Here is a 27,909-nt window from a genome sequence, read left to right as displayed (position 1 = left end):
TGTGGCTTACTATTTCCACAACATCTGTCTTTTCTACTAAAGACCAGATTAACAGTTATGCTTCTTTTAAAGGTGTGTTTGCATATGTGTGTGTGTATGTGTGTGTGTGTGTGTGTGTTTAGGGGAGGTTGGGCAAGATATCTGCTTCTTGTACAATTCATTTTCTGGTACAATAGTGTTCAGTCTTATCAGCAGGTCAGAGATTTTGCTGTACCCACAATGCAGCTGGCAGGATTGCCCTTTTCTTGTGCCTTAGTGTGTCACAGAAGGCCACATTACTTCCATTAAATGTGCAAAGGAGATAGCATATGCACCCCCCTCGTCTCGTGCTACCACTCCTCATGACACACACACACATACACACACACACACACACACACACACACAGAGCTCCTTTCAATTGTGTTAAGCAGAAGGATTTTTTAAATTAGTGTTTTGTTTTGGCAGTGGTTGCTGATGTGTTCGTGTAATACAGCTTTAATCAAATCCCCAAAGCTGAAGGCCTTTCAGCGTATCTTAGGCTGCACTGTGCACGGCTTATTCCACTTGAAGTGGCCACCAGGGAGGTACAATTAGCTGTTCCCATGGAGAAGTTTGTTATAGTAATAAATAATAAGGAGCATAGGTAGCGATGGAATCAATTAAAGATATTTTTGACCATCTAATGGTTTATGGGAATGCTAAATAATTGACAACAAGTTTGGGACTATGTTTTCTATCTATATGTCTCCTTGTCACTAAACGTTGACTACACACACAGGACGGTGTCTGAGGTCACTACATTTTCCTTAAAGCCCCATTGTCAAGGGTATGGTATGAAAGACAGTTGCAGCCCTTACATAACCAGGCTGATTTTGATAGGGTTAAAACTCCTTTGGAAATATTTGCTGCAGGCGGATATCTAACATATGAAGCAGGAGAACAAATTGTGTTATCAGTTTCAAAAACAATCTGTTTTGCCATTCATTTATTCATTTTTTTAACCAGTGTAAAACAGAACAATTGGAGTTGACTGGCTGAGAGGGCTCTGTGCTTTGTCTTTGGGTTCTAACAGCTCTGATGTTAAAATAGAAATTTGGCAAGTGGGACATTGGTAAAGTGCTCTAAATGCTTTTGGCATCTTGACAGGGAAAAAAAATCAAAATGCTCAGGCTACCTTGGTTTGAAATTGGTGCGTGTGTGCTCATGAGCTGCTTTATAACTAAAATCTCAGAAGGAAATAGGGCGGATGGGTCTATTGTGTGTATGCGGGGATGAATTGATATGCCACACATCACCTAAAGCAGGTCTGTGATCCATGAGCTTAGCAAGATTTACATGAAAAGACACAATGGTTCCTTCAGAGTTTCTGGTTAGGTGACATATGGCCTCATTGCCAATGTGGGTATCAATGGGAATTTGTCAGAATAAATATGGGCTAAATAAGTTTAAATCACAGTTATCACCATGTGATTACGAAAAGTAGTTCTATCGGATGCTCTATTTTACAAATGTTATTAAAATTGTAAAAAAAAACCCTCTGTGGATTGGTTTACCTTAATGCAGACTGCTCTGCTCTTTCCTGAGGGTCTCTCTGAAGTCAACATGAGCAATACAAGGGTAACAGAAACTGGCAGTATCAGCTGCTGGGGTTTGAAATTTCTAAACACACGTTATTAACCCCTCAAGCAAAATGTATTTAATATAATAGTACCTTTTACTTTAGCAAGGATTGGCAAACTTCAGACCATGGGCCAAATCTGGCCCACAGCTTGTTTTTGTAAATAAAGTTTTATTGAAACAGTGACATTCAGTCATTTATCTATTGTGTACGGCTGCTTTCATGGTATAATGGCAGATTCGAATAGTTGGAACAGAGATTGTACATATGACCCACAAAGCTGAAAATATTTATTCTCTGACCTTTTACAGAAATAAGTTTGCCAACCCCTGAATTATAAGATTCCATAATCTGATGATTTAAGTTTACCTGTTATCCTCACTATATCTTTTTGAGAGGAAATTTTTTGTCTCATTCCTCCCATCCCTATTTTTCAGACCTGAAGACTGGAAGGCAAGGAATCTGAGGATGATCCAGTGATCAAAAAGTGATTTCTAGTTCTAGTTCTTTTATGACTGTAGCTATTGATCAAGAATATCAGCAGTTATTGAACAGAGCGAAATGTCCAACAGAGAAATATATCCTGTTGGAAGGATCTGGCCCATTGCCTCAACTTAGTAGCTGGGTCAGTTTGAAATTCATGAGGATGGTGAGGAACTCCAAAGGGTAAGAGTAGAGGTCAAACTAGAGCAAAACAAAAGAGTAAAAAAGCAGATTGGGTCTAGAATTCAGAAGGAATAAGAAATATATAGGAACAGAGCAAAAGACTCCAAAGAAACTACTTGACTGTGGAAGGAGTGTCTGGAATTCCTTTTCACTGATGATGGCTCCTTGATGGTCATCCTGTGGAGGGTGGATGGTTTTTACATTTCCACAGGAGCTCTAGTGTGTAGAAGAATGAGGGTTGGTCCCTTCCTCCTTTGCCACATACAGGATGAGCTGCAGAGGGTTGGTATAAAATGATGAGAGGATGAAGCACAGAAAAGGGGTCTTTCTTTGCTCTGAGCCAGGAAATCACTCAACTTTCACCCACATGGTTCGAACAGATTGACAGTACCAGTGTTTTGTTTTGTTTTTTTGTTTGGGCCCAGAATGTAGAACAGTACATATTCTAGAACTGTCTCATTTGACAATTTCTACATCTTTTCTAACTAGGTAGGGAGTAGTAAATGTGACTTAGGGTTAAGAGTCTTCCACTCACAAGAGGACTGTTTTATTGGTACTGTTTTTTTTTATTATTATTATTGAAAGTTACTTGGTAAATAGGGAAAAAAGAATCACATGAAGAGAAAGGATTGAGTGGCTTGGTCCTTACTTTCTCGAGATTCAAATGGCTGAAGACACCTGATCTCCATGCTCCAGCTACTCTGCATTTACTCTAGTCTGGAGCTCACTATCCTTTCTTCCCTCTCCCAGGAGGAACTCCCCTTCTGCCCAAATGACTTCTTCCTCTTCATGTCTTAGCTTTGGACCAGTTCTTCCTGGATGTCTCCTTTGACATCCCATACACAGAAGGTTGGGTCTCCCTGTTATTTGATCCATCATATCCCATGCTTCTTATTGTAGAGTCTTCTTTGTGTACTCATCGTTATTAAATTATTCCTCTTCTAGACTATAAGCTCTCTGAGGGATTCTTCACTGCTGGTTTCATCATGACGATGTAGTGGTTACTCAACTTCGAAGACTGAATTACGAGACTATCTTTAATGTAAAGACCAGAGAATCTGCAGAGAGATGTTATGAATTTGAGTTCCTCTCAGTTGGATAATCTTTATAGTTCTATGATAGGGTTGGTGAAGGCAATAGGACTAACATTTATTGATCAACCTCTTTGTGCAGACATAGCACCTCAACTTCTAGAGCATTCTCTCATTTAGCCATCTCAACAAGCCTATGTGGTTGGGGTTCCCATGACTGTGCTGTTACAGAGCAGATCCAAAGAGGTTAAGTGACTACCAGGGTCATGTTTTCAGAAGGTAGAGGAGCCAAAATCTGAATCCAAGCCTAACCATTTATACAGTCCAACTTTTTTCACTACTCTCTGCTACTTCCGGTAAATGCATTTTTCTGGATGAGAGTCAGGAAAAGTCAAAAATTTTTCTTGCTCCTTTCTTTCTCCTGTTTCCTTCACACCTCTTCTTTTTGTTTCTTTGTTCCTTTTCCACTGGTAAAACTTGAGACCTGTCAAAGTTATCTATAAGCACTCTTTGTCCTATGACTGAGAAGTTGTTGACCTCTTGCTTTCTTGGTTGAAAATAACAGATTTCCTTATTCTAATTCTTATTACTCAAGACCACACATTTTCAACCCCCTAAAATGCCTGCAAATGTGGAATTAGGTTTTGTGTAAATATTTAAGGTTTTATTTTCCTTTTGAGAAGGGTGTTAAGTGAGATTTGGGTGAGGATTTTGGTACATTTAATCTTTATTTTTTCAAAAGGCTTATTAAAAAGCAACAACCCACCTACTTTTTATAGAGCCCAAGTAGCAATTTAGTTCTCCAAAGTCATCATCCTTACCCAATGTTGTATAAAATTAGTAGAAGATTAGATAAAATTATCAATCAAGGCAATCAAAATGGGAAAAGCAAAATAAGTATTCATTCGAAGTTATTTTGCCTTTATTGTTATCTAAGAACTCAGAAGTATACCTGTTAAAGAACTCTTCTGAGACCTTTCCATGAACTGATATTTCTTCTTTAAAATTAAAACCTGAAAAAGGGAAGATGGTTGCTGTGAATCAAGATAAACCAGAAGTTGAAATTATCTTTGAATATAACATTTAATTTTTGAGAACCTGTGCTATCTAGTCATTTGTATCTACTCTTTTTCTGCTAATGTAGTGGAGATGATCTTCCTGAAGGAATGAGGCATGGGTTTTTGTGCTTCAGGGTGCTGAGTTTTAACCTATATTTCTATATTCTCTCACTCCCCTTTATGATGCACACTTTACGTCAGCAGGTGGGTAGAGCCTGAGTCTGATTTGGAACAGCCTTTTGTCCACTAGGAGCCTTGCACTCCTGGTTCAATCTGGAGCCTGTTCCCTAGTCCAGGATTCTCCACTATGGTCTTCACCTGCGTCCTCAGTTTTATCTTATATAGCCCCCTTCCCATATTATCTCTCAGCACCATGAACAGAGGAGAATTGCTCAAACAGATTGTTCTCTTTTATGTCTTTTCACATTCCATTCCCCTTCAACTTTCAACCAAAATGCACACTCTTTCTTTTCTTAGTTCTTCTTTAAGACCATACTCAGGCATTGTTTCTCTTAATGAAGCTGACCTCAATGCCTTACTCTATATGAAGTGAATTTCTCCTTGTTCTAAGCCACTTCAGTCTCTTATTCACACTTTTTGTGTTGCATGGATCACACTACCCAGAAATTATTTGTTCAATGTCCGTCTATCCAAAGGGCAAGTGCCATGACATTCCTTTATCGCCAGTACACAACTGAGGAGCTGGCATGTATCCTCTTTGAGAGGTCTTCTTACCCCAGGTATGTGTAGACCTGAATGGATGGATAGAAAAGAGCAAAATTATCTGGTTCCTGGGAGATCAAACACAAAGCCTGGCCCTCTGAACCTACCAAGACAGTTTAAAATTTCAATATAGTTTGTCATCAGCGCTATGAGAGTTGCTTTTGTTGGCTCCTATAAAGTTAACTGTTGGGGTAAGATTATGGGAGGTAGTGATTAGGTGACAGAGTGAAGTGTAATTTTTTAATGACTGAACTTCAATCAGATTTATCAATGTTTTGGAGCCATAGGCCAAAATTTACATTCAAAAAACTGATATAATCTAGTATCTGCAAAAGCAACAAACACACGCAAGGTTCTCCTTCCAATGAGTCACCTGAATGCAAAATCAACTGTAATTCAAGAAACCAAAAACACTAAGAGGGGTGAGCTTTGTCAGACTGGACCAACTTGTTCTTCTTGTTATGGACAAAGAAAGGACTCAGGAGGTCTCAGGGTTCAGGAGTTTACCTTGTGTTCCAAGGAGCATTCTGTGTCTCCCCCTGCTGGTTGGTGGAATAACTAAATGGAACCACCCCCCAGGAGTCAGAATGGCCATGACCTCACAGCTTTGTATCATCCAGTCAACTGGGCTCTGTGAACTTTTAATAAGGAACGTTGATCAAGAGTTCATGTCAGGATATTTTATTTCATCCCTAGCTCTCTGTCTCTGGTCAATTAGCATTCTGCATTTCTTAACAATTCTAACTTTACATCCCATTGAAATAAACCATTAAGAAACTCATTTCTTGCATATTTTAATTCCAGGCTATAACTCCATTGTGATTAGATTAAAATTGTTTTAAAAAGGTGTTAGAAAATAATCTCAAGTGTTACCACGAGGGATGCCATTTACTCTAGTCTTCAAAGGGTTGTTTTAGTTCACCAGTAAATTTGGAAATATGAAAAAAGAAAAGTAATTCTTATAAATAACAACACTAGGTAAAGTGAATCCACAGAAAATGTAGGGAAAAAAGATTTATCCAAAATTTATTTGTATTATTCTATTACCTTTATTTGGTGATTGTATGTCTGACAGACTCAAATTTCAAAAGAATTTGAAAAGGCTTTTTATTGTGAGTATTTATGTGACTATTCATGGCAAGACCTGAGCCAAGAGCCCACAAAGAAGATATTGTATAATAGATGGTTTACAAACCAGAAAATGCTCTCTTATTCAATGGTGACAGCTAAAAAACCCAAGCCTTATCATTATCAGCTGAAACACAAAAACTATACAACAAAAAGTGAGGGGAAAATGAGAAGGGGAAAACAAAAAATGAGTAGAAGTGGGGATTCTTACGTCTAAGATTAGATATGAGGACAACAATGAAACACCAAGATTCAGTGCAATAGTGAGCAAAAAAAAAAAAAAAAAAAGTAAGGTCAGAAAAAAGGAGAGAACAGAAACCATGATGTGGAGAACGGGTTTTGAAAAGTATAAAGGGCACACAGCAGTGTACATCATCAAGTTTTTATAGGTCTGGTTGTGGATTGTAGAACAATATTTGATATTAATGGTTAGATTGTGTTCACTATACTTTGTGTGCCATGTCAGGGAACAGTGTTTTATGTCTTTTAAGGAGAGTTTGATTAAAAATAACATAAAATTTTAAATTTACTAATTCACAAATATTTATTGAGTACTGTATGGTATGTTAATTTCTTAAACAACTCTAAAATATCAGTAGCTTAGTGCAAGGTTTTATTTCTTGCTTGCGTCACAGTCCAGTGCTGGTCACTCTGGGACCCATGCTTCTTCTACCATAAGGTGCTACCATCTGTAACAAATGGCCTCCAAGTTTGATAAACAGGAAGAGAGACAAAGATCACCCATGAAAGGTTTAATGGACCAGCCCTAGAGGTGGCTTACAACCCGTCTGCCCACATTCCACTGACCATAAATCAGTCACATGACTCCAATCTAACTGCCAGGGGTTCTGGGAAATATTGTCTTCCTACTAAATAATAATATGGATGTTGATTAGCAACAACATTCTCTAAGGGTCTAGAAATTTATCAGTGGAGGGAGGGTTGGGGGAACAGACAAATGTCCTGCCTTTATGGACAGGAAATAAACAATACGTGAAACAGGTTAAATGCATAGTGTAAGTGGTGATAAGTGCAAAGTAGAAAGCACTCAGGTAAGGAGGGTCCAAGTGTGCCAGGACTCAATTACCATTTAAATAAGGCAATCAGTGAAGGTTTCACTAAGAAGGAGACCTTTGAGAAAAGATCTAAAGGAGGCAAGGGAATTTGTGGATATCTGGGGAGGAACATTTTGGACAGAGGATACTGTCCAAATCCAAGATCCCTAAGGCAGGAGTGTGGAGGAAACCAATGTGGCTGGAGTGGAGTGAGCTGGTGGTGGTGGGAGGGGGATTAGTAGGAGATGAGGTCAGATGAGGTCAGGGAGGCAATGGGAAAGGAAAGTCTATATATACATATATATGGTGAGAACTTCACCTTTTTCTTTGAATGAGACTGGAAGCATTGGAGGGTGTTGAGAAGAGGATGGACACACATGTACTTACTTTTTACTGTCCACATTCCATTGACCATAAATCAGTCCCATGACTCCAATCTAACTGCCAGGGGACAAAAGTGAATGCAGGTAGACTTATTAGGAGACCATCCTAATAATCCAGATGACATGGTTAGCAGTAATACTGGTAAGACTATATCTACTATCCAAGTGGTGTCCACAAGATTTTTCTGGTTGATCAGAGGTATGGCAGAGAGAAGAAAAATCAGGTATAATTCCAAGATTTTGTGTCTTGGCAAACAGAAGTGTGGGAGCTGTGGATTTTTAAAGGGGTAGTGGTGGTCTGATCAGGAGCTAAGTTTTCGACATGTTGAATTTGAGATGGTTATTAGCTCTTCAGGTAACCATCTGAGAAGGACCTTGGCTATGATGAGTCTGGACTTCAAAGCAGAGGTGTGACTGGAGGTAGAAATTTGTTAGTCATCAGAGCCTCCTCAGACGGGAGCCCTCGGCAATGAGAGAAGTGCTCCAAGGCTGAACTTGAGGCACTTCAACGTTCCAAGTTTGGATGGATGGGGAAGACCTACCAGAGTAGATGGAGAATACCTGACTAGGAGGTGGAAGGAAAACCCTTGGACTTTAAGTGAAGGAAGGGTTCAGGAAGAAGAGAAGGAGTGAGTGGAACAAATGTTGCTGATAGAACAAGTAAAAAATAAAGATTGGGGTTTGACCATTGGGTTTAGAACACAAAGATCATTCATGACCTTGACAAGAGTTTTGTCTACACCAAGAGGTGAGAATGAAACCTGTCTAGAGGTTGGAAGAGAATGTGAGGAGAGGACGTGGGGATTATGAGTATAGACACTTGTTTTGTTGTAAAGAAAAGGGGAGAAATAAGGCAGTGGCTGGTGTGGGTAATGGATTAAGAGACAGTTTTTTTCTTTAGATAATTATATGCTGATGAAAAAGATTCAGTAGATGGGGGGTGCTGATTCAGTAGATAGGAGAGAGAAAATTTCTAGAGCAATTATTTTGAGCAGCAGAAGAGGACAGGACCAAGTATACAAGGGCAGGGATTGGCCTTTCCTCACAGAAGGGATGCTCCTGCAGAAGCAGGGAAGAAAGCAGCGTTATCTGACCCAGGTGCAGGGAGGTGGTGGGTGTAGGTGTGAGATCTCATGGAGCTTCTCATCAGATTGCCTCTATTTCCTCAGTAAAATGAGGATGAGGACAAAGGAGGAACTCTTCGATATTTGAGGAGAGGAAAAGAGGTACAAAATAGTCACCTAGGAAAGCAGGAAAGTGAGTGGACTGGGAAAACACAGTATGATTGTCCAGCCACAATAAAGGCTCTCTTGTGGAGAGTGAGCAGGAATTTAAAGTGAGGCGAGTCAGCAGTCCTGTGTTTATTTCCAGCTTCATTTAGTTTCAGGAGGGCAGGTGAGGATAAGAGGAGAGTTGGATTTGACTAGAGTTGCATTTTTCAAGTGAGTAGACCAAAGAGAAAGAGGGAGAGACAGCAAAGGAAAGAGGGCATATGCACAGAGTGATTATAATAAGTGGCTACAGCGTTTTATCTGCATAAGCAGTGATGTGAGGGTCAGACATAGAGAACAGACCCGTGATTGCCAAGGGGGAGGCATGGGGGGGTGGATTGGGAGTTTGGGATTAGCAGATGCTAATATATATATATATATATATATATATATATATATATATATATATATAAAAAATAGAATGGATAAACAACAAGGTCCTACCATATAGCACAGGGAACTATATTCAGTATCCTGTGATAAACCATAATGGAAAAGAATCTGAAAAGGGTTGTATATGTATATATAACTGAATCACTTTGTTGTGCAGCAGAAATTAACACAAGATTGTAAATCAACTATATTTGAATAAAATAAATTTTAAAAAAAGAAGTGAAGTGACAGTGTAAAGAGCTAAGAGGCAGTTTCAAAGGTAGGATCGATGGATTGCAGACACCCGTGTTGAGTTGGAGTGCTAGAGGATGTAAACTGGAAAGACTGAAGATGGTGAACAGAAAGGGGTGAACTAAGACGAGGTCATAAATTCTGGTAACTACAGGTCTAAGGCTTGGATGACTGTGAAAGTGGATGCTGAAATAACGTGGAGAAGAGCTTAAGGAAATAAGCAAACAGAGTTTGGGAAATATCATCTGTGTGGACGTTGAAATAACTAAGAATTATGATAGGAGTAAGCGACCCTGCGCCAGGAACGAAAATCTTCAAAGAATTGGAAGGAGACGACCTGTTAGCCCATAGATGCTTAGAGAAAGAAGGAATGATCCAAAGTGTAATCTGATGACAAAAGAGTCAGAGCTGGAGAGAGCCGGGAGGTGAGGGAGAAGGATTTGATGTGTAAGAGAGCTAAAGACCGTGCCTACCTCTCAACCAGCCTGCTGGTATACAAGCAGTGGGAAAGAGCAGGGGAAATGGTGTTCCCCGGAGAGCACCTGGTTTCAGTTTGAAACACAAGATAAAAGAGACGAGATTGAGGATTTTGGAGAATTTGATGATGTCCAACAGTGAGTTCAAAAGGGCAATGTGGAAAGGATTCTGATGATCAAAAGAAGTGAAAGCTATATTGTCATACTGAGTGAAATAAGTCAGACAAAGACAAATATCATATGATGTCAGTTATATGTGGAATCTAAAAGAATGGTACAAATGAACTTATTCACAAAACAGAAATAGAGTCACAGATGTAGAAACCAAACTTATGGTTATGGGGGTAAGGGGAGGGGATAAATTGGGAGATGGTGATTGACATATACACACTACTATATATAAAATAGATAACTAATAAGAACCTACTGTATAGCACAGGAAACTCTACACAATACTCTTTAATGGCTTATATGGGAAAAGTATCTAAAAAAGAGTGGATATATGTATAACTGATTCACTTTGCTGTACACTTGAAACTAGCACAACATTGTAAATCAACTATACTCCAATAAAAATTAAAACAAAAAGAAAATCAATTACACAGATCCGTATGAGGATTAGAATATGGGGATAAGGTTTCCAACCGAAATGTGAGCACTTAGTTAAATCTGAAGTTTAGATAACAGTGGTTACTCCTTTGTACATGTACCCACCCCCATCTTACCATCACCCCCTCCCTCACCCTTGTGCCCTGGCAACCACTAATTTGTTCATCTACATGGTTTTGAGAATGCTATATAAGTGAATTCATACAATATGTAATCTTTTATGATTAACACTTTTTACTAAGCATAATGTCCTTTAAGTTCATTCAGACTGTTGTACGTACCAATCATTCAATCCTTTTTTTACGGAATAATATTCCATTGTATGGATATACTGGAGTTTGTATGGATATACTGGAATTTGCTCATCTAAGGACATTTAAGTTGTGCTATGTGAATGCTTATGTTCTCCAAAAATTCATATGTTGAGACCCTAAACTCCAGTGTAATGGTATTTGGAAGTGGCATCTTTGCCTAAGTTGAGGTCATGGGGGTGATCAGCCCCAGCTGCCTAAGACAAGATGTTTTCAGTATTTTTCTATTACCAGTAAAGTTGTGATGAACATTTCATGTACAGGGTTTGCAACTATCTTCTTAAAGTTGGTTTTGCTCGAAGCTTCCCTGAAAACACAAGGTTGATGTTCTTGTGTTTTTTGCCTAATTCTAAATAAATCCATAATTATTAAAATTGTAAAAGTTCCATGAAAAAACCATTGAGACGCCCTATGAAATGAGACACACACACACACACACACACACACACACACACCAATATGGATGGCTCTTGCACACATAATGGTGAGTGAATTCGAAGCCAGTCATGAAAGTTTGGTTTCATTTATATAAAGTACAAATGCACAAAGTTCACTGCTACTGTCAGAAGTCTAGATAGTGTTTACCGTTTAGGAGAGGCCATCACTGGCTTTTGGGAGCCACTATTGTTCTGTAACCTGATTTGGCTGGCTGATGGTTTCATTGGTCTCTTGGTGAAAATTCGTAGATCTGTATGCTTGTGAGAGATGCACTTTTCTAAATGTGTGTGTATATATATATACATGTGTATATATATATATGTATGTCTATATATATATATATATATATATTTGCACCTCAATGAAGTCCGAAAAATGAACACTAGCATGTGATTCAAGAACTTTCCTAATGCCACGATTCCATTTAAAGTTGGAATCAGCAATAACATCCTATTTTCTAATGCTCTTTGAGAGAAAAGGTGGGGGAAGAGATGTGTTTCAACTGTGGTGACCTGACCAAACTCCCACTGATTTACTTATAGTGGTATCATTGATTTCATCTGTAATTCTGTTTTTCCTATAATTGATCTCTCTGTCAAAACCCAACCTGAGAACAGTGGAATGGGTAAGCGGATTTTTTATTTATTAAAAGGGCAACCTCTCAGAAATGAAATTACAATTTAGTTGGGATAAGTTGTCTTATAACTTCAATTTTTTACATTAAAGCTATTATTGTGGGGCATTATATGCTGTTTATCATGGCAATGAAGATGCAGTCAGAATGAACTTCTCCAGGCTGTTAAACTGCCTCTTATTAGCATTGAAACTATACTCACAGCCCATTATCTTGGGCTATATTTTTTGGTATAAGGGACTTGCTATCAAAGTGTACTTAATCTGAAAGGAATTGAATTATAATTGGAGTCTTTGTGAAAGAGGAGTTAAAATTATTTGTTATTGCTGTAAGATAACAGTGTACTGTTGGAATATCAAAGGAATGTAGCAGTGGCATTGGGAAGGCACACTGATCATCATCATTTGATGTCAAATGATACTCTGCATTTTTCATCCTAATCAATCTGGGCAGCAAAAGAGAGAACATATTTATTTATCAATTCATCTAACAGTCCTGTTTTTTCCAAGAACACTGAGGAGTTTTCACAATGTTCTGCTACCTAACCATAGACGTCACTTATTTCTTCTTCACAAACAACGTTAGAGTCTGAGAGTAAGGACTCCTGTATTTGGAACATAGTAGGTGTTTCATAAATGTCAGTGAAACAAAATCAAGTCTCTAAGGGGTCTGCGTAAAGGGAAACAGAATATTTCTTCTAATGACATATAATTATGCCTTATTATAGATCTAATAAGGGATGCAAACATAGCAAAATAATGGATGTAGAATCATTTTTATCATTTTTATATTATTATAAGCCAGCCTAATTATTGCCAGACATGCCTGTCAAGATAAAAATAAATAAATAAATGGTGTCACATAATCTACATCAGAGGCTGGACACCTTTTTTTTTTTTTTGTGAAGGGCCAGATAATATACAGTTCTAGCTCTGTAGACCATACAGTTCTTATCACAGCTTCTCAATTCTGCCACTCTAGCATGAAAGCATCCATAGACAGTACAGAAACACATGGATGTAGTTGAGTTCTAATAAACCTCTAAAAACAGATAGCTGGCTGGATTTGGCCTGAGGGCCATAGTTTGCAGGTCCCAATCTAGATGATTACCTGTTAACTTTGTGATTGTAAACAGGAAAACAAACTCATGTACTGAAATCTCATGTCTGTATATGGTCATAAATTAGCCATCCAGATGCAAAATAGGGCTTTATTTGTTATAATGATGTTTATCATATTACATTATTATTAAATTATAAGGTAATCATAATGCAACAATTTATTTTAATTATAACAGACTAATAACACCTATTGTTATCATTAGAAATAAATAGTGCTCTATTCTTTTCCCTTTGGAGACATTAAAATACAAGCATCCTTTACTCATAAGTAGAAACATAAAAAGCAAGTCAATATGATTTCTAAACAAAGAAGGAATTTTAAAGTTTATTTTCAATTTTGTTCCCTCTCCTTCCTTGATATAATATTCAACCCTCCTCTCTGTGTGTGTGTGTGTGTGTGTGTGTGTGTGTGTGTGTGTGTGGCATTGATTGAAATGCATAGCTCTAGCTGCGAGCATTCTCCAATTCACCGTTGCTTTCCCAAAGTCTTTAAATAGGCAAACTGAGAGTGGGTTTGTCTCTCTCCTGACTTATGAACAATTTGTCGCTTTACTGAAACAGCAGTTACAACAGCATCTTGTCTAAACTTTGAAGTGTTGGGGAAACACAGAGCCAACCAGAGCGACTTCCCAGCAGGAGAGACACTGGAGGTGTCACTGCTGACCCACAGGCTAGAATGGAAAGTTCACTCAGATATAAGCGATTAAGAGTTTACTTGTGCCACCAGTCTGAGAATGGCACAAGTCACCACCTAGCCAATAACTTGACCTGCCCAACTGCCAGATTCGTCATTTGAGGAAGTGAGATAACATCCCCACTTTGCAGGGTTGACATGGGCATTAAAAGAGATGGAAAACATCCAAATGCTTGACTCAGCCAACCAAGGAGTTATTATGTTACTCATTTGTTTGCTCAGTTCTTCATTCAGTTGCTGCTGCTTCTTTTGCTGATGACCATTGCTGGATGAACCGCAGGCCCTGATAAAAAATCACTGACTTGTTTTCCCACCTTCCAATTTGTATTCCTCTTCGAAATCTGACGGACTGACACCAGAATGCCATACCATGATGTCCCCACATCCTTCAGCTGCACAAGCCATCTAGGGCAGGAGCTGCAGTGCATTTCCCTATACTTATATTTCCAGTATTTTTTGACATTTAACACCATTAGAACATACAGCAGAATCCAAGTACTGTTTCTTCAAGGTAAAAATGTGAGTGTTTTTTCATATCTCAGTGTGTTGAATAACTTTAGATGCAAAGTTAGCACAGCAAACATTGACGTGATGCAAGCAGCTCAGTGCAGAGTCCCCAAAAATAAATATAAGAAGTGTGTATGCTACCAAAAAGAAGAGTTATGCATTTAATGGAAAGACAGCTTTGAGGCTTACAGATACATGAGATCCCACTATTGTGGGATGCAATGGATTAGAAGACACAAAGTAGAGTTGTACCTATTCTGTATATATTGCTTAGATAAACGTATCAATTTACTTTTGGGTCTATTGTTTTAAAAGTTTTCTGGAGGCTGTGAAGTTGGTTATTTCATCTGGGACTTCTATTTATGAGACTCTGAAAGGCCACATGATTTGGAGTCATAAATTTTAGATTTGAGTCCTTAACCGATCTTTTAAAGGCAATGTGGATGAGCTTTTAGATCCTTGGTTTTCTTCTTTGTATGATTATTGTGACACCCTTTATGGGAGATCCTCTAATGTTCCTGCAAGAGGACACCATCCTTACTCTTCACCCTTTCCTTCTACTGGGTGTGGTCCTTGGAAGAAGCTCTAAAACCTGGTTTCTCCCTCCTTGAAGATGAGGTCTTTTCCAAGGAAGCTTCTTGACATCAAGCACCATTATTTGCTGGCAGACATTCATTCCCTCTCTTTAATGTTAATACTATTTCTAAGGTCTTTGGAAACGTCTTCTCCCTTATTTTCAGCATTATAGTTTAATGAGATTGACCCTAATTCCAATATCACTGGTGGATCTAGATTAGTTTAAGCAAATCAGTGTATCCTGTCTCCCTGATCATGGTGAATTGATTAAAGGACACTTAAGTGTCCCAATCTCAGCCCTCACTGGGACAGTTTGAGTCATGTGCCCTTTCCTAGAACCATCAGAGTGTATGTGAAGACTTTGGCTTGAAGTTCAGATAAAGACTTGCTCTTTCCTGCTGAACATGAAGGTAGATGAAAGTCTCCTGGAGAGCCTCTGGCAGTCATTTCTGAATTAGATATAAAAGTAACTGGGCTCTTGGTGGCATTTTAAAGCCAGGGGTTTAGCTTTGCTTGAAGCCAGTGTTATCTCTATATTGTAGTTGCATGAATCAATCAACTCATTTTAGACCTTAAGCCATGTGAGTTGTACTTTTGTCATGAGCTGAAAAGAGTCCAAACTGAAGTACAGAGGCCCTCCAGATACACACATACATGTCTGAATCTGAGTATGAACATGGAAAAAACTCAAATAGAGCTTTGGTTGCCTATCAAATCTTAATACAAGATTAAGAGCTACACCAACATTGGGACTCCTATATCCCTCCCATCCCATCCAGTTTCTTGTTTCTTTCCTCCTGTGTCTTAATTCTAATACTTTTTGCATATTCAATATACATATTCAATCCTACTGGCTCTCTTTTGTCTGATGTAACACTTACTAAGGTAGACACTGTACTGGGTGCTTTATAAGGATGCCTAATCTCTAACAACCCTGTTAATTAAGGATTATTATTTCCACTTTAAGAGGAGGAACCTGAGGTTTAGGATAACTAAGTGACTTGCTCAAGGTCACACACTAGTAAGTGGTGCAAATTGGATTCAAGGCCAGGCATTTCGGTACCAGACTTTGTGCTCTAACATTTCCTTGACCTGACAATCAGTTTATGGGTGTGTTCTCAGCCCATGAGGAAAATTGATATGGACCTCCAGCCTTCCATGTGTATTAAATTCAACAGATATTTATTGAATGCCTAACACGTGCCAAGCACTTTGCTGGGTGATGGGTAGAGACAAATGTCAACAAGCCAGGCATAGATGCTGCTGTCCTGGAGCTTACAGTCTAGCCGGGTACACACATCAGATAGACTGTCATTATCACTCCAGTGTGATCAGAGCTCTACCTCCATAGGAGAAGCTGCAAGAAGGCACCCAGCAGAGTTACCTAACCCTTCCTAGAGCACCAGGGGGAACCTCCAGGATAATGTGAAGACTGTGCAAGGACTTTGTGGGAATTAGCCAGGTGATGGGTGAGTGAGAAGTGATATTTCAGGGGAAAGGAACAATGTGAACGAAATTCTGGAAAGAGCATGGTGTGTTCAGAGAACCAAAAGCATCTTGAATTATGTAGACAAAGTGGTCAGCAATGAGGCAGGGTAGGTAATCTTGGGAGCCAGACCCTAGACTTCAATCTTCATCTTAGGAATGGTGGCAAGGATGAAGCATTCAGGCAAGGATCTTGATCAGAACTGTTGTTTAGAAAATCACTTTTGCTGTTTGGAAAAGAGATTAGGGTTGGGTGTGGCTGGGGATCGGGAGACTGGATAGGAGGCTAGGCAATGACACGGGTGAAAGATGGGGTGGTCCTAACTCAGAGGGTGGGAATGGAAGAGAGGGAGACATGATAAATATGAGACCTCTCTATAAAATGGAATTGCCTTGACTTGGTGACTGATTGGACCTGAGGTTTGAGGAAGAGGTGACATTAAGAGTAACTCTTGGGTTATGTCTAGGGTACCTGGGCAGAGAGTGACCACATTCACCAAAATGAGGAACACAGGAGAAGCAGGTTTGGAGGGGAAAAGAGATGAAGTCATCCTTTACAGTGTCAGTGGTTTCTGAACTTTGTGTTGCCTTTCTTTTTTTTTTTTTTTAATTTTTATTGGAGTATAGTTGATTTACAATGTTGTGTTAGTTTCAGGTGTACAGCGAAGTGAATCAGTTATACATGTACATATATCCACTCTTTTATAGATTCTTTTCTCATATAGGTCATTACAGAGTATTGAGTAGAGTTCCGTGTGCTATATAGTAGGTCCTTATTAGTTATCTGTTTTATATATAGTAGTGTGTGTACGTGTTACCTTTCTTGATTTAATTTTCTCCTTCTGCTCTTTTCCTCTGTAATGGCAACTGTATTTCTATACTTGGTCCAATACATTGCTAACTTTCTCAGAAAACAGAAATATGAAAGAGCTGCTACCATCAGCATATACAAAAGTCACATCAGTGAAGAGGGAATCAGTAGCTCCTCCAGACCAGAAACTCAGAATTCCCTAATTATGCAGATTTTCTATCAAAGACAGACATTAAATAAAAACAAACAAGTTGATGGTATTTGAAGGTTTAAATGATTTGGGGACTAAACAATAGATTTCATGTGGGTGTTGAAATAGTGGTGCATTAGAAAAAAAGGTTTAAGTCAACACTTCTATGCCAGTCATTTTCTTAGGCTTTTAAGCAAATTATCAACAAACCTTAATAAGGAGTCCACATAGGAAAAATCCTTTGATGAACCCAAATTATAGGAGAAAAACAATGGACTTTTTGAAACCAATTCCAGAGTTAGCCTTGCAAAAAATTAAGCTCCTTTCAGCCCAACATCTGCATTTAGTCCCTCACACTGATCCTCTCCTTTCTACCCTCCTCCATGGTCTCAGTTTTTAGACGGAGGAAAATACTCATCTGTCTACAGCAAATATAGCCAGTGGTCTCCAAATCACAGACTTTGGAAAACTGAAAAGGAAAACAAATAAGAGGCATAGAACACTAAATCTGTGACAAAGCTACTGGCCAGTGATGTTTCCTAAGCTCTGGGATTATTGACAAGTATTTACTTTCTTGATTCCTCTGATCTGATTCTCTTTCTCTGCATCTTTCTGTTATGTCATCAGATACACCATAGAGGATGAGAGGCATGGCCATCCATGGTGGCTCACCTTCCAATGAACCCAGTTGAAACTTCAGAATCCTTCTCAACACAGTGTTCCAGGAGGTTGCAGGCAATTGTTAGAAACTGGCCAATGCAGTGTATTAATTGATTGGCACCAATTGTTTATCCCTGCCTGTATCTATGCCCTTTGTCAAGGAATTTTGCATTTCGTCCCACTTTCCCTTCTCTTGACTGTAGAATTGGACATGTAACTTGCTTTGGCCAATGGTATGTTATTAAACTGCTGCAAACAGAGGCTTGAAATGTGCAGTTGTGGGGACTTCCCTGGTGGTCTGGTGGGTAAGACTCCACACTTCCAATGCAGGGGACCGGGGTTCAATCCCTGGTGGGGGAACTAGATCCCGCATGCATGCTGCAACTAGGAAGCCTGTATGCTGCAACTAAGAAGTCTGCATGCCACAACTAAGATCCTGTGTGCTGCAACTAAGACCCAGCACAGCTAAAAAAAAAATCTCAAAATTATTTTTTAAAGAAGTGTGCAGTTGTGATCACACTTCTGCCTCATTCTGTTGGCCAAACGGAATAACAAGGGCCAAGTGGGAAGAGACTGGAAGGTTACAGGGGAAAAAGCGTGGGTATGGGGAAGGCTAACAAAATCTGCCACTAACTTAATCACTGCTTTGTTTTGCTGCTGGAATTAAATAGTGGGCTGAGAAAGTATTTGGAGTAAGGAAAGGTTGGTTTAAATAAGATGGTCAGAGAGAGCTTCGCTGAGGAGTGATAGATAAAAGGTGGGAGGAGCCAAATTTGCTTAGGGTTAGAGCAAGGATGTTCCAGGTCTGAGGGCCTCTGTAGCACACACTGTGTCTTGCAAATGTGATCAGGTGGGAGTAATTATTTATATCACAGGATCATTCATTATATCGTAGAGATGAATCCTGAGGGCACTATAAACATCTGGGTTCGCTAGACTAGTATGTGTCACTGCCTGAGTGAGGCATACTAGTCTATGAGAAAGCAATACAGCCAAAAGAAGAAGATGGAACTTCCTAACAGGGTTTTTGAGATCCTGAGAGCCATTGCTTCATCTTGTAATTGGAAAATGGGATGAAGGTAGATTAGTGAGGTTGGGTCCCAGTTCATCCCATTCCATGAATTGTGCAATCAGAGCATCATGGCTGACCCTAACTGCTGAGTGGAACCTGCTTGTTCTCCCTCACATTTTAGAAGTGTTTGGTTGGTGTCATACTAGGAATAAAAGAGGAAGGTGAAAGGGAAGGCTAAAATTCAATGATCCTTGCTGGAAGCACCACAAATCTTGGTTCAGCAGTTCATGGGGAATTCTGAGACTGCGTTGATGACTCTTGTTTTGCAGAAGAGACAGAGGAGAGGGAAAACAAGAGAAAAGACATTAGGAGAGATGAGAGAGTGGAAGCTGAGCCTTCTGCAGTGACTAAGCAAGCAGCTGGTGTGTGGCTGGACAGCTTGAATTCTCTGCGGGTAGATTGGTTATTTGGATGGAAGGGCATGAGTTCTTTGGCTTGGGCTTTCATTGAGAGCAGCAGGTGTTATAATGGGCAGCCGGGATCTTTTTTTTTTTTTTTTTTTTGAGAGGCTGGAGAGGAAACCAGGCTTTTGTCATTGCTACTTTTGTAGCAAAACATTTTTGCTATTGTTTCTAGTACAGCCATTCTGAATCTCATCTGATGGGGTTGGACAGAATTAAGCCATTTGAACAAAATTGGGCAGAATTGCGTACTTTAGGAGGGTCACGTTTGCAAATCTGAACACTTGGATTTTGTTTTATTTTATGGCCAGAGGCTTTAAAATGAGCAGCCTTCTTTTCAAAGAATGATCATGTAAAAATGTCTTGATGTTCTTTTCTTTAAGAGAGGGAGATCCCACATTCACCTGAATTGTTATCACTGCCTCTGGCAGATTTTGGAGTAGAATCCTTTGCCAGGCATTTTTGCTACTAAAGGCAGTTATTCATTACGTTTACCTGCTTCCTTTTGAAGGCTTCCTGCAGCTTACCCATACTGACGCTAGCTTCAAATGGCACAGAACAAAAATTCAGTCAGTTTAAAAGTGAAATGCAAGAAAGGAATAATGGAAATCTCTCCCCACACTGCCCCTCTCCCCAGCAGGTGAGGTGTCCACACTGTGACCTCCCCTGGGAAACACAGTGAGTACTTCAAGAGCCAGCTGGCTTTCCATGGGATGTGTGAGAAGCTTTCATGCATATCTCACCCTTGCTCTCTGTCAACCACCGTTTTACTGCACTGACTTTCCTCCCAGAGTCAGGTGGGAAGGATTTTCCCTGTCTGCCCTTTTGAAAAGAATGCCCTCTGTAATTGGTGATGCTGTTGCCCACCCACAGCATGAGTCAGGCAAACCAGCAGAGTCTTGCTTGAGCGTCAGGATGGAAGGTCTCACTGGTTGGGTAATGGTGACAATCTGGGAACAGGCAGTGACTTATGTTGATCAGCGTCTCTCTTGCCCAAACTGATGGCTGGGAAGCCAAGCCCTTGGCCCGCAGAGAGGACAGCGTGTTCCCTCTCTTGCTGGCTGCAGGGTGGGAATCACTGCTAATCTGAGCAATGCAAGCCCGTCAATCTTGGAATTATCTAAGAAAAGACAGTTGCCTGACACTTCCTCAGCTCACAGAGCAAAAGCCGCTATCAATACTGCCACCAACAGCGTCTAATCGGACAGAGGCATCAGAACAGCTGAATAATGTACACTCATATCTGCTGGTCCTGGAGATGTCCACTATCTGAGCTCCAGATGAAAGTGGAAAAAGCACAGAAACACATGGAGGTTGATTAAGAACTCTAGAGAAGTTATTTTCAAACTTTGGTTATAGAGATTGTTAAAACACACATCCTTGGACACTTCTCTAAGAATTCTGAGTTAGTAGGCCTGGAGTGAGGTCTGAGCCTTTGAATTGCTACAACAAACTCCCAGGAGATGCTACTGCTGTCGACCAGGGGACCACATATTGAGTTTCACTTCTCTACACTCTAGAGGATTCACAGGTTCCAGAAAGTTCCTGCTCTGCCCAAAAATGTCCTGAAACTCTGGAATTTCTGTTCACTGGTCTCTGAGCTCTGGTGGGCCCACTGCTTCATAAATGGCTCAATGATTATTAGGTTCAAAGCCAAAGAAATTTGATAAACACACATCCATTAGACACTGATATTATTCCCCAATGACAGGATTTGTCCAGTGTAGCAAGAGGTACCATTATTAGGGGTGGAGAACAGGAAAGAGAGAGAGAGAGACAGAGAGGCAAAAGTGTTTAGCTTTATTTCTACTTTTATGTTCTACTAATGCAATGGAGTTTTAAAAAGTTCTCTCTCCCTCTGCTTCTCACAGAAAGATGTTGATTGAAATATAAGTGATGAGGGAACCCTACCCAGGCCACTATGCACTTACACCTCTCACAAATGTTGATGATTTTGAGAGGATCCCTTGATATGGAAAATAGAGGAGTGCATTGAGTCCTGCTGTGACCAGGCTGCTAGAACAGTTGACTGACTCGATAATAATTATCCCTGTAGTGTTCTCAGGTAACTATTGTGGAATTGCTGGCTCTACACTCAGATCCCCCTTCCCTCAATTAGTTTTACTCTCAACACTACTTAAACTGATTTTTAAAGAAATATCATATTCATAAGCAGAAATCAAATGCTAATGACCCTTGTTATATATATAATGACAATCCAGGTAAATAATTGTCTGTAGTTGAGGTGGGTCTCCAAAAGAATGCAAAAATATTGTTAGATGAATAAATAAGATTGGTTGCACTTTCAGGCTATGACCACAGAGCAACAGATTGCCAACAGACACATGAAAGGATGCTCAACAACACTAATCTTTAGAGAAATGCAAATCAAAACTACAGTGAGGTAACACCTCGCACTGGTCAGAATGGCCATCATCAAAAAATCTACAAACAGTAAATGCTGGAGAGGGTGTGGAGAAAAGGGAACCCTCTTCCCCTGTCGATGGGAATGTAAATTGATACAGGCACTATGGAGAACAGTATGGAGCTTCCTTAAAAAACTACAAATAGAACGATCATACAACCCATCAATCCCACTACTGGGCATATACCCTGAGAAAACCATAATTCAAAAAGAGTCATGTACCACAGGGTTCATTGCAGCACTATTTACAATAGCCAGGACATGGAAGCAACCTAAGTGTCCATCAACAGATGAATGGATAAAGAAGATGTGGCACATATATACAGTGGAATATTACTCAGCCATAAAAAGAAACGAAATTGAGTTATTTGCAGTGAGGTGGATGGACCTAGAGTCTGTCATACAGAGTGAAGTAAGTCAGAAAGAGAAAAACAAATACCATATGCTAACACATATATATAGACTCTAAAAAAAAAAAAAGTTCTGAACAACCTAGGGGCAGGACAGGAATAAAGATGCAGAAGTAGAGAATGGACTTGAGGACACGGGGAGGGGAAGGGTAAGCTGGGACGAAGTGAGAGAGTGGCATGGACATATACACACTACCAAATGTAAAATAGATAGCTGGTGGGAAGCAGCCGCATAGCACAGGGAGATCAGCTCGGTGCTTTGTGACCACCTAGAGGGGTGGGATAGGGAGGGTGGGACAGAGATGCAAGAGGGAGGAGATATGGGGATATATGCATGCATGTAACTGATTCACTTTGTTATAAAGCAGAAACTAACACAACATTGTAAAGCAATTATACTCCACTAAAGATGTTTAAAAAGAAAGAAAAAAAAAAGGAACAAACTCTTATCTTGCCTGAGTATGCATTTCTCTGTCTAGATCAATTGTGGAAGTGTGTGTATGTGTTTTCAAATCCCTCAACAAACCAAGAGAACCTTGATTGGATCATGTATTAGAGTGTTAGTCAGGATAGGCTTGGTAATTTTGCAGTGATAAATGGCCCCCCAAATCTCAGTGGTTCACACGACTCCCCCAGCAGTGGTCAGCTCTGCTCATTAGAGTCACTCGGGGACCAGGCTGATGGACAATCTACCTTGATGTGTGTGGTCTGTATTAGAAAGACAGGGAAAGGGCAAGGAGCAAAGGCTTACAATAGCAATTCAGTGATTTGTCCCAAATGTGACACAGGTCATTTCTGCCCACAATCAACTAGCCCCCTGACAGACCAGGAAGTAATCATGACCTTGCCTATCTTCAAAGAGATGATGAAGCACAAGTTCCCATGAGGAAAATTGGATCTTAGTGAACAGTAGAACAGCTGGCCTCAGGTGGAATCTGTACAACAGCTTGAATCTGGAAGCAAAGGAGATGCGAATTCTTTGTCTAACGACTACAAATGCATGTCAGTTCCATGGCATGAATCCAGGCCTGACTAGAGCCGTCTCTTAGAAAAGGTGAGATCTTTTTGCCGAAAATGGTGTCATTAACAGTTAGATCAATCACTTTAAGATAAAAGATTTAGACCACCAGTTTAAACCTCTTGTGCTACTAGTCTATGAGATGTGGTGGGAATGGCACGGCTGGGAATGAGACCATGATTCTAGCCTCCTATCTACCACCCTGTAACTGTAGAAAAATTGTCTCATCACCTCCATATATGAAGTGGTTAGACGAAAGGGATTCTAGGCTTCCTTTCAGTTCCAAGATTCTGTAATTCTATGAATTATAATCTTTACTTGGATTTATCTAAGACTGACCAGAATATGGTGTGTTGGGAAAAAGATATGAGAAATATTAATGATAATAGTGCTGGCCTTATAATGGAGCATATATAAGTTATGTAATGAGTTCCCTTTAACATCCTGCATATTTCTCTTTGGTGCCAGAGTTGAGTTATTATCCCCAAACCAACTGAAATGCCAAGATTCCAGTCTGGATGGAAGTCCCTTGTGTAATGCTGAGAGGGAGCAGAGCAGTAATGATTAATTATAAAGGACAGGGACTCTGGCTTTTCACCTGCCTGGTCTCTGTAGTTTTCCTGTCTATTCAGATCAATGGTTTGCTAATTACAAAATGTCTTTGAAGACTCCAGCATACTCTCTGGTGATTCATGTTTTTGCATTGATTTTCACATAAGCTGAGATGCAGTTGCACCATTTAAGCACTTGGAAATTGGTCATCAATGAACTATTTTGGACTTAATAGATTTGATAAAACTTGAAAATTCTTTATGTTTTGATTTTTGAATTATACTACCTAATACAGTGGGAGCTGAGGCTTATATCCTACTAATCTATGTTTACAAAGAAATCCAGTAAGGATAGGGTCTGATTTATGGCTGGACTTCTATAGGCAGCCCGAGATGAAATGAAATCTAAAAATTAGTTCGGTTTGTCCCAGGCTACTTATTCAGAGAACATTTATCCTACTTCAACCTGAAGTTGGCCTTCCTAGTGAGGTGATTTTTGTTTGAAATGGGGAGTTCTCTGCACTATGATTGGACCTCAATCACCAAACTATAAACCATATTGAGTTCTTTAGATCATAAATGTTAATTCAAGAAAAACGTCAGTCATAATTGATGTAACAGATACCTGGAGTGAATCTCTAAAACAATGTTTTTATATATTTTTTTGAGTACTGGGAAGCAAAATATACTTGATAAATGTGGAGCTTGATCTAGCTGAAGTGAGGCTCCTGGTTGAGTCCTCCAACTCCAAAGCCTTCTTCTGATCTTCCCAGGTTGCCCTTAAGGCAAGTTGGTGGTATGCTAAGGAACACATTTAGTAACTCGTCCAGAATCAATAGTCTTACTGCTTTGGAATTGCACTTCAGCATATTGGTCAAAGGCCTGGACTTTGGAGGCCCTATCTTGAGACCTATATCCATTTTGAACTCTGCCATTTATCATAGGTGTCATCTCTAATCTCCTTAATCCTGCTTCCTTATATGCAAAATAGTGATAATTATACCTAACTTAAAAGAGCTCTCCTGAGGAGAAAATAAGGGTAAGGAAATTAGCAAGGTGCCTTGGCATGTAGTAAGCACGCAATAAATGTTAGCTGTGTCTCCTTCTCTTAATAAGCCACATGTCTTACTCAGGGCTCCCAAGTGTAATAAACTAATAAGAAAATTATAGCTGGTTTTACATCCTAAATTTAAGAAATAATTCATAGGCAAAAGAAAAGCATCAACACAAAAGAACTAAATACAACGGATGAAACATTACTTCATTCATCAAATTCATTCCTTATTATGTAACTTGTGTCATTTGTCTGAGTATCCCCAAATCTTCCAGTATTGGGGGCCACTCTTTTTTAGTTGCTTAAATAAAATAATTTGAAACCATCCCATGAATACTCAAGTCCCCCAATGGGGATTCTTGGACTCTGATAATTTCTCCTAAATAAATCTTATTTTATTTCCTGCTTCTACTGAATTCTTCAAATCCTTCATATTTCTCCTCTTGTCCTGGCTATCCCTAAAGAATCACCTATGCAAAGCAGATGTGTGAATGCATGGAGATAGTGCAACACAACCATAAATTTAAAACCACGCCCTATGCATCCTTATTCCTACAAGTCATTACTTACCCCCTGTGATGTACGGTACATGTCAACTTGGCTAGTTATTCAATCAAATACTAGGTATTGCTGGTAAGGTATTTTGTAAATGTGGTTGACAGTGATAATCAGTTGAATTTAAATAAGGGAGATTATCCTCAATAATGTGAGAGGGTCTCCTCCACTCTCTTGAAAAGTCTTAAGAGCAAAATGGAGGTTTCCCAGAAGAAATTCTACCTACAACTGAGATATCGGCTCCTGCCTAAGAGTTCCAGCCTGAGTACCAGTCCTACTCAACAACGGTGTAAGCCAATTTTTTGAAATAAATAAATAAAATCTATCAACTTATCATCTATCCATCTATCTATTGTACTGCTTTTGTTTCTCTGGAGAACACCAACTACCAGTACTGGCCCCACTCCCACTTGAAATTTCCCACCCATCTTATTTTCTCTTCTAAAGCAGGTTTTAGAGAAAAAACTGATGGCAATAATTTGTAACACTTATTATTATGAATAATACTGGCTACTATTTAGTCAACACTGGTGTGAGTCAGACAAGTGTTTATTCCTGTACCCTGCTGCCTACCTCTATTCAACCACCTCTCTGTGGGCTGGTAGTACATCAAGATCACATCAATTTCAACCCGATGATACAGTCTCAGATTGTCAGGATTCCCTACCCCAAACAACGTCCCCAAGTGCACTGGTCCAGCACTTGAAACCCTACACATTTCTTTGGACAAAGGTCTAGTCATAGAGAATCTTTTGGTGGAAACAACATATGAGGGAAGAAATAATATGTCAGCTGCTAGGTCATCGAGTATTTTATCAAAATTCTCTTGGTAGGCATAAACAATGACCCATATTTTTAATGAGTACCGTCTTGAAAATTGTCCTCAGGGAGCAGACCTGGATGCAGTTCCCCAGCTGGGGGCTGCTGGGCACCTGCAGGATGTGGTGGAAAAAAGTGAGAAGAAAGGTGGGAGGTTGTCAAAGGAAGCACTAGCTCTTTCACACTTGAACTGGTCCCAGTCACACTTACTCCCTTTACGGGAGGACTTTCCATTAAACAGTGATTGTGACGATTGGCAGGCAGACTGGGTTTGGATGCAGGTAGATTACCAAAGATATTTTTTCCCTGAGAGCTCTCCCCTCTCCTGCACTGCAGAATCATTTCTCTGCCCCTGCCTTCTTTCTCCAGAGCCTCCCCAGAAGGCAAAGATGATTATCTTCCAGTCTAATGTTAGTTCCTGTAATTCTTCCTTTGACCTCATCGTCTGCTCTTACTTTTTCGAGGACCTTTTTCCATCTGTCTTTCCTCCAATCTTGGGTCTTCCTCCTGTAGTCTACCTAAGTCTCCTCCATCCTAACAAAAGCATTCCCACATCCTGCTGCCTCTTCTCTTAAAATGTCACTGTAAACAAGGTCTTTATTTTCTGTTTCCACTTCTTCACTCTCCTTAACTCAAAGCAATGCAATTTCTGTACATCTCATTGTATTAGGACTCTCCAGGAATCCTTTAAACCAGTTGATAAAAGCAAGAGACTTTTTCAGTTTTCATCCTACTTGGCCTCTGATGAGCACTCAGCACGGCTGATCACAGGGGACTCAGCACCTATTTTCAATCTGGCATCCTTGACACTTGCTGATATTTCTTCATCTCCTCTTCAGTGATGACACTTTCTCTTCCCACCCCCTAAATGTCAATTTACTCAAAGATTTAGATCTTACTTTTCTGTAATTGTATTGAATCAAGATGTATTCCTCCATCAAGACTTTATTATCTCTAAATAGACAAGTCTCTTACTACTGGTCTAGGATACTCTCCTACATTTCATTTCCATAAAATTATCTGGCTGCCTACTGGTTGTTTCTACTTGTAAGTTTTTCTACTGTATCACACTTAGAATATCTTCAAACAAAGGTCTTATCCATATTCACAAACTAGTATCTCTTTCCCACATATTCTTATTTTGCACCTAGGTACTGGGTTTACAAAATTTGAAGTTCCCCTATCCATACCTACAAAATAGTTTTGAGTCTTCCCTCATAATGACTTCTACAGCATGTCCTTTTATTGCATTTCCCACCACAATTGCATCTCCAATCTTCAGCGTCTAGATCTATATCATAGCCCTCCTTCTCACTGATCTGTCTGACAAATTGGTGCCCAAGAAATATGTTTATCATACCATGTTTTTGGCCAGCTATTTGCGCCTCTATAAGAAATGGTTAAAGAATAAGGTCTAATTTCCTTCCCGTTATATTCAGGACCCTCTCCCATTCAATCTTAATCTTACTGTCTAAGCATCCATGTACAGTGATCCTAATCATTGGGTGACGTGTCATTACCTTGCATTCCTGCCTCCAAGGGTGACATTTTTA

Source organism: Orcinus orca, chromosome 5 (assembly GCF_937001465.1).
Source record: "Orcinus orca chromosome 5, mOrcOrc1.1, whole genome shotgun sequence".
Lineage (NCBI taxonomy): Eukaryota > Metazoa > Chordata > Mammalia > Artiodactyla > Delphinidae > Orcinus > Orcinus orca.
The sequence above is the reverse complement of the archived record's forward strand: the minus strand, read 5'-3'. Positions refer to the sequence as shown.